Below are 12950 nucleotides of genomic sequence, written 5' to 3'. Positions count from 1 at the left end.
CACAATTTTCTCCTTGCACAGACAGAATTTATGTGTGTGTTTTTGTCTCTAGTACAAACTTTCTCAAGGGAGCCAGTATTTCTATCCAGTAATAAAGACTCCAGAGACCCACTCTCTGAGATGGAATGTTTTTTGACACACACACACACACACACATTCTTCCCTTCTTTAGGGATTCATCACCCAAGAAGTAAACAGTCCCTCCATTTCTCAGCGTGATGGAAATTGTGTGTGTGTGTATGTGTGTGTGTGTGTGAGAGAGAGAGAGTGCATGTGTGATGTGAGTACATGCATGTGTGTGCATGTGTGAATGTGTGTGAGAGTGCATGCATGTGAGTGCATGCGTGTGTGTGTGAGTGCATGCATGTGAGAGTGGGTAGGCACACAAGTGTGGCTCCAACACATCTGCATTTAGATCAAGTGCAGGCTTTTTGGGTGGTGCATCTTTAGTGAGAGAAGGGAGGCGTTTTTTCCCAGTGTTGGAGTCTGCATATGTGTGTGTGTGTGTGTGTGTGTGTGAGAGAGAGAGAGAGAGAGAGAGAGAGAGAGCACGTGTGTGTGTGTGTGTGTGTGTGAGAGAGAGAGAGAGAGATCTATTTTTCTGTGTGCATAAACACTATGTATTTTTTTCTTATTGCAGGGAGAAACAAACCAAGCCCGAAAAACAGAGATTCTTTTGCATTTCAGAGGACAGACCCTTTAGCAAAGAAAACAGATCCCGCGCGGTCTAGAGCTGGTTCTGATAGAGAGGCTCTTCCTACCCACACAGGAAGGCACAGCTCAGAGAGCAGTAGTTTTCCATCCTGAGGAAAGACGCATCCCCTCATTCTGCTGCAGAGAGAGAGACTCAGGACACACACACACACTTCCCTGTACAAACCCAGCTACCCGCAAGAACAGGAAGGTCAGAGTGTGTGGGTCTCCTGGTGCTATTTGGAAATCAGCGTGTTCTACCCAGAGGCAGAGAGTGGGGAGGGGGAGAAGCATTTCGTCTATGTGGGTATGTATCACAGATACACACACACTCACATACATACGTTGTACATATACTTTTTGATAAACTGAAAATGGCAAAAATGCATGTGTTTCAGCCGAATTCATTCTTGGTTAAATAAAAAGAATCATTTCCGCCTAAAGACCCACCTGCATGTGAATGCACACATGTGAGAGAAACAGAGACACGGAGAGAAATAGGCACAGAGACAGAGAGATGCAAAAGAAACACAGATTGAGAGAGGTGGAGAGACAGAAATAGGGAAGCAGAGACAGAGAAACACAGAAGAAACATGGAGACAGAGACAGACACAGACAGACAAAAGAGAGACAGAAAGAGAGACATAGAGACGGAGATAGAGACAGAAAACAAAGAGATAAAAAAGAGACAGATACAGAGGCCAAGACAGAAAAACAGAGACAAAGACAGAAACAGAGACAGAGAGAAAAACAGAAGACAAAGAGATGGAAAAAAGACAGATGCAAAACCAGAAATAGGCACAGAGGCTGAGACAGAGACAAACGGAAAGACAGAGACAAAGAGACAGAGATCAGAGACAAAGCAAGTCAGAGACAGCAGGCAGAGACAGAAAGAGAGAGAGAGAGAGGTGTTCTGCCTTCTGCCAACAGAGAGAAGCGGGCAGGCTGCAGGCGTGGAAGGGAGGCCGGGTCAGGTGAGCGTGGGCCGCCGGGGCCCCTGCCTTGCACAGCACCCGGCCTGGAGTAGGCGCCTTACAAATGTGTCTTCGTGCTGCCTTTCCATTGCTCAGAAATAGGTCCAAGTAGTAACAAGCCGTTCCCCCTGGGTTTCCATCAGACTCACATGAGCCTCAGCTGTCCCCACCTCCTTTCTGGTGGTCACTTTCCCGTGACCAAAGCGCCTGGAACATTCTCGGGTCCCAAAACCATTCCCCAGTGAAAATGCCCCACATGACTGGACACAGGACCCACAGGAGCTGCCGTCACCGGTCACTTCAAGTGCTCCAGCAAGGCTGGGACAAAGGGCACAAGGCCGATGATTAGAAATCACTGCCTCTGGCCTGGAATATTGCAACATCGTCGAAGCACGCAGCTGGGTTGCAGGGCAGGCCCGTGCCTACGCTGGTGGCTGCTGCTGGGGACCAGCAAGGCAGGGTCTACTCATGACTTCTCCTGCCAGACCTGAGTTAGAGTGCATGGACTTCGGGAAGTGGAGGGGGAGTGTGGGGTCGCTGGTGGCTTCACCTTTTTTGTTCCAGCCTCGGCTGACTGATGGGACAGGCACAGGGACAGGCAGCACCGAGGGCCCACAGAATGTACTTGCCTCCCGTGTGAAATGGCAACAAGAGCAGCAGGTTCTTGTAGGATCACAACAGCGCTATTGTGAGGAGCTACTGTCATTCGGTAAAGCCTTTAACCTGATGAAAGTAATTCCTGAGCAAATGGAAGCTACTTTTATCTGCATTCTTATCACGAATGGTAGAAATACTGACCGTGCACCCGGTAATCATTTATCCATTGTTCCTGTGACTAGAACCCTGATTTTGTACAACAATCACAGAAAGTGTGAATTGGTCTAAGCCACTGTCATCATATTTTGTTTTTGATGTAGGGATGGGCATGTGATTTACTACCCGACACTGAACTGCAGAAGGAAATCTGCTAGGAAGCTTCTGGAAGAACTTATCACCCAGAATAAAGAGAGATTTATAAGGAGGAAATTCTTTGGCTTGTACCTCCTTCTTTCCTGTGTAGGATACTATGGATCATGAGGTCAAGAGATCGAGACCATCCTGGTCAACATAGTGAAACCCCGTCTCTACTAAAAATACAAAAAATTAACTGGGCATGGTGGCGCGTGCCTATAATCCCAGCTACTCAGGAGGCTGAGGCAGGAGAATTGCCGGAACCCAGGAGGCAGAGGTTGCGGTGAGCCGAGATCGCGCCATTGCACTCCAGCCTGGGTAACAAGAGCGAAACTCCATCTCAAAAAAAAAACAAAAAAACCAAAAACGTAATGCCTGGAGCTATGACAACCTTCTTGTGACCTTGAGACTGGCAAAGCAGAAAGATGCAAAACACAGGAGCCTGGGTTACTTCCCTTCTCCAGGCTGTTTGTTGTACACAATGAATCTACTCTAATGTTTTAGTTACTTAGAATTGGTTATTTTATCACCTGCAATCAAAAGGGTTTTGACTGACACATTTATAGTGGACTAAAGTCAGCATCCTGAAAAACTGTAGTTGGATGAATGTTTCGAAACAAGCAACAAGCTGGCAATGGAGTTCCCATCCTTGTAAAATTTCTGACACATGTAGAGCCAGCAGTCACCCTGTTCTGACCTCTTGCTTCCCAGAAGTTAAGAGCTAGAGGAAGCTGCAAATCAGCCCAGCACTTCTCCGATGAGTACTGCCTGGAGGAAGTGGGCTGTGAAGGCCCTTGTGGCTCTGAGGATCATGTAGCACTGCCGGTCCCGCTAGTGAGAGTTGGCATTTGTGGAGCATTGGCCACGGCTCTAGGAGTTCCCGACCATCACTACTTACTTCATAGGCCATTGCCTGTAAAGGCTCTGAACGAGCTGCCGATAGGCACAGAACGAATTGCTCAAAGAGTTAGTGGTCAAGTCCATGTTCAAGTTTGTCTCATTCCAAAACCCAAGTCTCAACATAGCTTCCTGGGAGTATCCTTTGAGAAACTGCCAAGTCTTTTTCTCCCTTATGTGAAGGGCAGTGGGATTTGGAAGCAGTCAGCAGACATTTGCAGATGCAGGAGTCTCTGCAACAGATGAGGTAGGGGAGAGGGGAGGTCCTGAAAAGAGAGAGCAGAGGCAAGCGCTGGGAGAGGGAAGGGGCTGAAAACAATCGGGATGACCTCTGCCCCGAGAGTCCTGGAACAGCTGCTTGTACAATGCCAGCTCTGCATGCCGAAACTTCGGGGTTCATATATCACCATGTCATCCTATGTCATCCTTTGGACAGTTCTAGAAAAATGGGAGCTTGCAAAATAACCCAGGGACCGCATTTGCCCCACAGATGTTTCCTGTGACTTGCAGAGCGTTGTTGAACTTGGATTCTCAGCACTTCTGCCTGAGGCCTCTGTCCTGCAGTCTACAGACCTGGAATTCCTGGTGAGCTTTTCATGTTTCTGTTCCACACAATCCACCACCTATGTGGTCCCAGCAGTGGGCAATTTTGGTTACACTCCTCAAGGTATTTATTGTTATCCCCATTTTATAGGCAAGAAAGGCGAGTGTCCAAGAGGGGCAGAGTGACTCATCCCAGGCCACCTGTTCACAAGCGGCAGAACCCAGATGGGTCTGAAAGCTGAAGAAAGGATAACAGAAGAAAAGAAAGACAGCCAGTTAAATTTGAATTTCAGGTAAACAACATACTTTTTAGTACGAGTATGTCCTGTGCAATATCTGGGACACCCTATCATGCTTCATGCTCTCCTCCGCTGGAAGACGATGATGAGAAGCAGGCTTCACAGAGGTTTACTTCCTTGAATTACGACCCCCAAATTCTTTAAAATACTTTCCGTTTCTTCTATGCCATTCTCCTGCCTGCATTCTTCCTACAGAAAGCAGGAATCTATTCTTTCTTCAGCACCCCCCAGAATTCTCGTAGGGCTAGGGATGGGGCCAGAGCTGGTGTTTCCCAGGGGAATTTTATTGGCACTCCCCAGGATCCTTGACTGAGCCGCTAGCTGACAGCTGTCTTTTGGAGTTTTCCAGTAGTCACTATGCCCCCAACGATGCTTAGATAGGAAACATGCACTTAGGATTTGGGACATTGATGGAAACATGGATGAATGGATGGACGGATGAATTGTGATAATTAGATGGATGAATGGATGGATGATTGAATGAATGGGTGGAAGGATGGATGGACAATTAGGAGGATGGATGATGGGAGAGATGGGTAGACAGGAGAGCAGATGAAGGAGAGATGATTAGATGGATGACAGATTGATGGATGGATGACTAGGTGGACGGATAGGTGGGTGGAAGGAAGGATGGATGGATAGATGGAAGGAGGGATGAAGGGATGGATGGATGGAGGGTGACGGATAGATGACTAGATGGATGGAAGGATGGAGGGATGGGTAAATGTTGGGTTGGGAAAAGGGTGCATTTCAGGTTGGTCCCAGCAAGGCATAGGGCAGAGCAAGGGGAAAAAGAGTTGGAGGCAGAATGGACTTGGCTGTTCTGAAGAGAGGCACCCGCATCACCCCACATCATATCTGTGTGTCTGGGTGGCTGAGGAGTCTAGTGGTTTCTAATACCCTCCCTGGCATTACCAAGTCAGAAGGTGCTGATTGTTTCCGGAGGGCCCAGAGCAGCCCCCAGCCTGGAGTCAGTTCCCCAGGGGACCCAGTTCCATAGATTCTCTGACTCTGTTCCTTGTGATCTTCATGGGGCGGGGGGTGGGGGCGGGACAGCTGAGCTGCTGGCAGGATTTCCAGGAGACTCAGCAAGGCAAGAAACAGTAATGGACTTTATTGCTTTGTCAAGAACTTAAAATTGCAGTCATTTATACAACTTTATTTTAATTGCTGTAATAGATAATTTTTGGTTAATTAGGATGCATAAACTTATATATCATTTATTCAAAAACTAATTTGCAGTAAAAATTGATGTGTTTTGCTGTTGGCCATACTCTGTAGTCTTTGGAAACCCTGAGGAGTAAACAAGCACACAAACACCAGAAAGAGGCATCCATGGACTCAAATGAGCAGTGTTTTCAGGCCTACTGTGTGTCTCGCACTGTGCTGGTGCCAGGGAACCACAAACACAGGAAAGCAGAAAAACAGCAAAAATTCTTGAGGTCGTTACAAGGAACCTTGCAGTTGGGCTGGAGTCTTCTTATCAATCGATCAGTTGTGTGCTGATGGCCAGGCCCCTTACACTCCCTGTGTCTCATCTGTCCTTATCTGCAACATGTAATGGTACCTACTTCTGGAACTTGTTAGGATTTGAGTGACAAGGGCCACAGAGGTGGCTCAGCATCCATTAGCCTTTCTTCCAGTAGCTGCATGCTGAAGCTCGCAAAGGAATTCATTCCCTGTCTTGAGTCCACGTAATTGAGCAGGGCAGGAGGCGGGACTTGTAACTCAGCCCTCCGTCAGTCAGCACAGACTACAGTGATTTGTTGACAGATGGGCATGTGACCCCAATTGTCCAATTGGGGCTAATTCTGAGACTACTTGTTAGAGTGACCAAGGGAATGATCATGTTTTCCCGTGAGTCTGGGGCTGCCGGGAGCCCCCAGGAACAGATCATCTTGGCACCAGCACATAGACAAGCAGAGCCATGACAGTTCTTCGAGTCCCGTGGTGACACTGGAGTGACTAGGTCCAGCCAGGTCTGAAGGCCGCTACCCCTGGGGCTTTCAGCTACGTGAGCCAATAAAGTCTAGTTTGGGCTTAATCCAGTTTGAATTTTTTCCTTCCACAGACACAGGAAAATCCTTAACTAACATAAACACTTAGAACAAGCCAGGCTCAAAGTGACATCCAACAACTGTTCATTAACAATAAAGAAGACTAAAGAAGCAAAATCTGGACTTTTAAAGCAGCACCCCAGCCTGACCTGATTTTCCCAGGAGGCAGGAGAAGTGGCTCCTGTAATTCAGGAGCTGTGCTAATTTGGAGCAATGAGATAGACACAAAACATGAAAATCCAAGGCTCAATAAAATCAAATGCTGGACCCAGATCAATTAGTACCAGTTGAGTAAGCTGTAATATGTCTTCGCACAAAAAAAGAAGAGATTCAAACTGGCTAACGTGACGGATGGAAGCTTCCTGAATTTCCCTCACTCAACGAACATTGATTAAACTTAATGCATTCCCACTGCCTTCTCACAAACTACATCCTCAGAGCATCGTATATAAGAACAACCATGTAAAAAGTGCCACTTTTATTCCCATTTTATAGACTCCAAAACTGAGGCTCAGAAAGATTAAGTAACTGTCATAGTCAGGACTCATTAGGTTGCAAGTGACAGAAACTCAACTTGAAGCAGGAAATGTGTTGGCTCATGTAATTGGAAAGCCGCAGAATAGAAGCCACGCTTCACATCCGGATGCGGCTCCTGAATATCATCCTACCCCTGTCTCTCTACCTCTCAGCTCCAGTGCCCTCTCTGAGACCTCATTCCCAGCTCAGCTCTGCTCATGAGGCCACAGGGGCCACCAGAGCTCCAGGCTTGCGTCCCCTCTGTTAGCAGCCAGAGGAAAGAGAAGGCTGTTTCTATACAGATTCTGCTGAGAGTCCAGGACTTGACACTCCGTGGCCTGATTGGGCCATGTGTCCATCTCTGACCCATGGCTGACTCTGATTTACCCAGCCTGGGTCCTGTACCCACTGTGGTTCCAGGCGGGGAGTCAGATCCACTCTGAGGCCACGGATGGAAAGCAGGGCTAGAGTCTTCGCTGGAAGCAGGAGGAACAGACATGGCGTCAGAGAGCCACGTATCCAGCTCAGGAGCTGCCCGAGGTCATTCAGGGAGAACCGTTTCCTTCTGCTGCCCAGTTTCTACTTTGGCCCAGTGAAGAATCAGCGTCCAGTAACTATTCCATCCCTGGTAAAAATGCCAGACAGTGCCTGCTTCCCCTCACTGTACCCCTTGCCTGCTCCTCACCAGGGTAGCAAACTCAGTGGCAGCCAGTAGCCTGGAGGCAGTCAATGAAATGCAGATCACTGCTCGGACCATGTGTAGCCCAAGCTTCTGCTTCCTGGACCAAACTGCCCCCAGGGCCGCAGGTGTCTGTGCTTGCCATTGTCACAGGAGCGGGACTCCGTCCTCTGGGTCCCGGCCAACTTTCCCACTACTGGCTCAGGAGAAAGGGCTGGTTTGGGGTCGGAGGGCTGAGGCCACATCACTTCCTGAAGCCCAACTGATGTTCCGACCCTAGCCCTGGTACCTTCAAGGGGAGGAGGCAACAGCAAATGGCCCCTCTGTCCACCATCAGCCTCTGTCTCTCCTTGTCCCGAGCAGGATCTAAACTTCCCTCCCTCCCCTAATATGGTGTTCTGAGCACATAAATCAGAGACCACCTGGAGGAGACAGAGATTCGGAGGAGGGGCTTCTGAACGGAAGGGAATCCAGGGTCCCAGGGAAGCGCGGAGGATCTGGCTGGGGTCCTGCCCACACGGGCTTCTGCGGTCTCCTGTGATGCCTGAGCCTGGAGGAGGGAAGCAACGGGAGTTCTCCAGGCCTGGAGGCAAAGAAACTGCTGCGGCTGCCCACATCCCCTCGGCACGCAGTTCCAGAACGCTCCAACAGTGTCCTCCGTGAACACCAGAGACTCTCCTCTGGGCTCTCCCATAACTGGAGGTGCCGTGGAGTTCTCGTGCCCAGAAGCAGCCCTGAGCCAGGGACGGTGTGAGTTGAATCAGATCCTGGTTTCCTCGCCCCGCAGCCTGCCCAGCGCCATCTCCCAGAGACCCCAGGTGAGAACCGGCCTGGGTCACTCGCTGCTGTGCTGTACTGTTTCTCCTTCACCCTCCTGTCTGCCGCTTCCTCGGGTCTCAGGGCTGCTCCCTGGAATGGCCTCCCAGAGCGAATGCTTGCACTCAAAGCCTTGTCTAGAGTCTGCCCCCTGGAGACCCCAGCTTTAAACAACCAGCTACTATTATGGATTGAATGGTAACCCCCAAAAGGTGTGTCCACCTCCTAATCCCCAGAATCTGTGATTGTGGCCTTATTTAGGGAAAGTATCCTTGTAGATGTGATAAGTGAAGGGTCTTATGATGAGGTCACCCTGGATTATCTGCTGGACCCTAAATTCAACAACAGCCATCCTTGTAGGAGAGAGGCAGAGTGAGGCCTGACATACACGGAAGAGGAGAGGCAGTGTGCGGATAGAGGCAGAGGATGAAGGCAGAGATCGGAGGATGCGGCCATCAGCCAAGGACAGCCAGAGCCACCAGAAGCTGGAAGAGGCCAGGAAGGACCCTCCCCTGGAGGCTTCAGAGGGAGCATGGCCCTGCTGACACCTTGATTTTGGATTTCCGGCCTCTGGAACTGTGAGAGAATACATTTCTCTGTGATAAGCCCCTCCCATTTGTAGTCTCTTGGTACAGCAGCCCCCAGGAAACTCCTACACCTGTCTTCTGTCTTGTGAGAAACTCTTGGGGTAATGGTATATAGCAGGCGTCCCCAAACTTTTTACACAGGGGGCCAGTTCACTGTCCCTCAGACCGTTGGAGGGCTGCCACATACTGTGCTCCTCTCACTGATCACCAGTGAACGAGGTGCCCCTTCCTGAAGTGCGACGGGGGGCCGGATAAATGGCCTCAGGGGGCCACATGCGGCCCACGGGCCGTAGTTTGGGGATGCCTGGTATATAGTATTGGGGTTATAACTCATTCACAGATCACTTGAATTTTATTCCTAGGAAAAGTCACAGGCCATGGGAGAGATTTCAGGCAAAGGAGTGATATGGTCCAGCTGTGTTTTTGTTTTTATTTTTATTTTTGAGACAGATCTCACTCTGTCACCCGGGTTGGAGTGCAATGGCACAATCTTGGTTCACTACAACCTCTTTTTCCCAGGCTTAAATGATCTTCCTGCCTTAGCCTCCCTAGTAGCTGGGACTATAGGCACACACCTCCACGCACAGCTACTTTTTTTTCTTTTTCTTTTTTGCAGAGATGGAGTTTTGCCATGCTGCCCAGGCTGCTCTTGAACTCCTGGGCTCAGAGGATCCACCCACTTCAGCCTCCCAAAGTGCTGGGATTACAGGTATGAGCCACCACGCCTGACCTCCCAACTGTGTTTTTAAAGGGTCTCTGGCTATTGTGGAAAATGCAGACCAGAACTGGGGTGAAGGCAGGTTTCCCAGGGAAGGCCTGGGTCAGACCCTACGCTGCTCCTGCCAGCCTCATGCCCGGGGCAGGCAGATGTTGACTGACGTCTGTGTCGGCAGCTGCATCCGCAGCACCCAGTGCCCATTCTGGGCTGGCCAGCAGCTCCCTGGGCAGGCGGCGGCATCCGAGTGAGGGCCCTGGCCACTCGGCAGCCTCAGATAAAGCTTCCCACTACTTTGTGCCAAAGAGCCCGGTGCACAGCTTTTCAGAGAACTTGAAAACAAAAGGTAATTTTCCTCCCCTTCTCACCAAGGTCACTTTGCTCTCTGCCAGTCATATGTCAGGTGTGACCATGCCCTCCGCACCCCCCTCTTCTTGCCCCGACTGGCCAAAAAAAAAAAAAAAAAAGCCAGTTGACTGAATCTCCCTCCCCCGCACGCAATCTTCCCTTGGGGAGAAAGACAGTTTCTTCTTTTTGATGCTGGTGAATGTCCTTTAGGTGTGACATATGGCCTCTCTTTGACCACCAAGGTGGTACACCCAACCTGAATTTATTCTTTTCATATCTCAGCCAAGGAGTGATTGCTCCATGTTCTTTATTCTCTTTGATGAAGCCCTTAAGGGGTGACCTGTACCTTCCCAGCCGAAGCGCTGCTCAGGAGAGATGGGAAAGGAGAAGGGCCCTATGACCTAGTGTCCATGGAGTTAAGAACTTCGGGGCAATTTGTCTTCCCTTACTGACCTCCCACACCCCTTCTTTCCATCCGTACTGCCAAGACGCATTAGGGGAACCAAGCTGGTGCTGGAAAACTGAGAAGCACTCTACAGACCTACAGGGGGTGAGACATTGGGCGTTTCTTTCTTTCGTTGTGTTTTAGAGACGGGGTCTCGCTCTGTTACCCAGTGGTGCCATCATTGCTCGCTGCAGCCTCAAACTTCTGGGTTCAAGCCATCCTTCTGCCTCAGCTTCCAGTATAGGCGTGACCACAGGCATGCACCAACACACCCAGCTAATTTCTTTGCTTTTCGTGGAGAAATGGGGTTTTGCTTTATTGCCTAGTCTGCCTTTGTAAGGAAAGAAGGAAACTCCCTTATCCCATCACTGCACACGCTGCAGTTCATCACGCCCTTGGTTATGGCCGGTCTTGCGCCAATGCAGGGGGCCCTCACCTGGTGATCAGCACGTCCCCAGCGTTTTCCCTTGCTCCCTCACAGGATGGTAAGTTGTCTTTGGAGAAACACAGACATCTCCTCCCCTCATGCCCACCCTGGTGTCCTGGGCTCTTGGAGAAGCTCAGAAAATAAACAGAGAAGTGGAACAGCACGCGAGTGACAGCTGATGATGGATGTTGTGGTGAGCCCCAAACAGCTTTCTCCACAGACCCTGGAGCCCTGCACCCCAGGGCCCTGCAGCCTCCTCTCTAGCTCCTCTGTGTGGCCAGAACTGTGACGGACAGCGGGACCATCATCTGTCCTTCTCCTCGTCCTTCTGGCACACGAAACAGTGCCCAAAATGAGGACAATTGGGAGAGGTTGGGAAAAAAATACAGCCGTTCCTGTAGCCGAGAAGACAGGCAAGATGATTTATCATGCATTCTTCAGGGAAGCCACTCCCTCCACCCCCACCCCTGACTGGCTCCAGTTTAAACATTCCCTTTGGTGTTTGAGGCAAATGGATGGAATTTGCATGTGTCTCTTCCAGCAGCAGCCACTGCCTGGGGACAGGATTGCTGTGGCTTTCTGTGGCAGACACGTGGAGAGAGCCATCATCAGCCAAAGGGAGAGGATGGGAGGGCCCCCACTGACCGCCATGGAGTGGAGGCGGAGCTCGCCGCCCTTCTCTGATACCTGATCCCCACCACTCCCACCTGTATGGCCATTGAGGCTGGACCAAGGGAGAGGAGGGAAACTGAGGCATGGGGGGGGGCGAGTGAAATGGAAAGTTGTAGAGGAGAGCTCCAGTGCTGTCTGAGCCCAGCTATCAGATTCCCCTTTGACCTGGTGCCTCTCCTTTCTTTACCTGGTGCCTCAGTTTACCCTTGGGTTTCAAAGGGCTGCTCTTGGTCAGAATTTGCTAAAGCGTGGCATTCCAATGACAGGAAAAATCTTCATCTAATATATCTCCATCTAATATAAACACTCGCAACCTTCCACGTGAGTGAAGCTGGACTCAGGCTCGGAATCCCCTTCAGGCAAGGGTCTCTAGCTAGACGTTAGGAACACTTCGTTTCCATTTTTCACAGCTACCATCTATTGAATATGGCAAGCAGTAATGATTTCTCGCTTCTGACCCTGTGTAAAGAAATCTATTTAGTGTTTTTAAAAGGTGAATTTATTTAGACACAAACATGGAAATGGCATGGGTGGGAGTGAAATGGAACAAGCTTCATGGAAGGGGAGCCAGGTTGTGTCTAATGAGGCCATTATCGTGTCTGTGCCCCCAAACGCAGGAGCTGAGGTCGTCTGGGCTGCCCTCCCTCCCAAGTCTAAGATTCTTCGAGGCTATGGAGATCAGCTCAAGGTTTGGGACAGCCAGCAAGGCTGAACAAGAGGCTAATAGGAAGATCTGTTTTCAGCAGATGCCCTGCATGTCCAAAGGTCAGGTTGGGGTGGGTCATCAGGGTTTCAAGAAGGAACAGAGACCAGCGACAGCCCCAGTCCTAGAGCAGGAGCCTCTGCCCCATGCTGGAACAGACAAGGACAGACGTGAGCTGGCGTGGCCACAAGGTGCTGGCCGCCTTGGCTAACTAGGAAGGAAAGTACCTCATCTCTGGGTTTTGTCTGAAGCCTCCCTGCTGAACTCGCCCCCAGCCCCCTCTTCTCTGTCTAGAGGGACCCTTTTAGAGAAGAACCTGCCCCTTGGATTCAAAGTAGCCCACAGCCTTCTGAACTCAAGCTCCCAGGCAGGAAGCAGCCCGTCACAGCAGAGGGAGCAGGAAGGAATGCAGTGAAGACAGCCGCCTATCTAAGCCTCTGCGATTCCTCCCATTGGCCCCAGGACTTAACCAGAGGTGCAGAGTAAAGAGCACCGCGGTGCAAACCCACATTTCCCCACCAAATCCGGCACCGCCCTCTGTGGCCAGCAGATCTGGGAGTGATGCTAGGGTGAGGGGTGCAGCCCTGTCCCTCCTCGACATCTGCAGGACTCCAGGCTCATCATCGCC

The sequence above is a fragment of the Saimiri boliviensis genome, chromosome 9 (genome assembly GCF_048565385.1).
Source record: "Saimiri boliviensis isolate mSaiBol1 chromosome 9, mSaiBol1.pri, whole genome shotgun sequence".
NCBI lineage: Eukaryota > Metazoa > Chordata > Mammalia > Primates > Cebidae > Saimiri > Saimiri boliviensis.
This window is presented reverse-complemented; position numbering follows the sequence as displayed.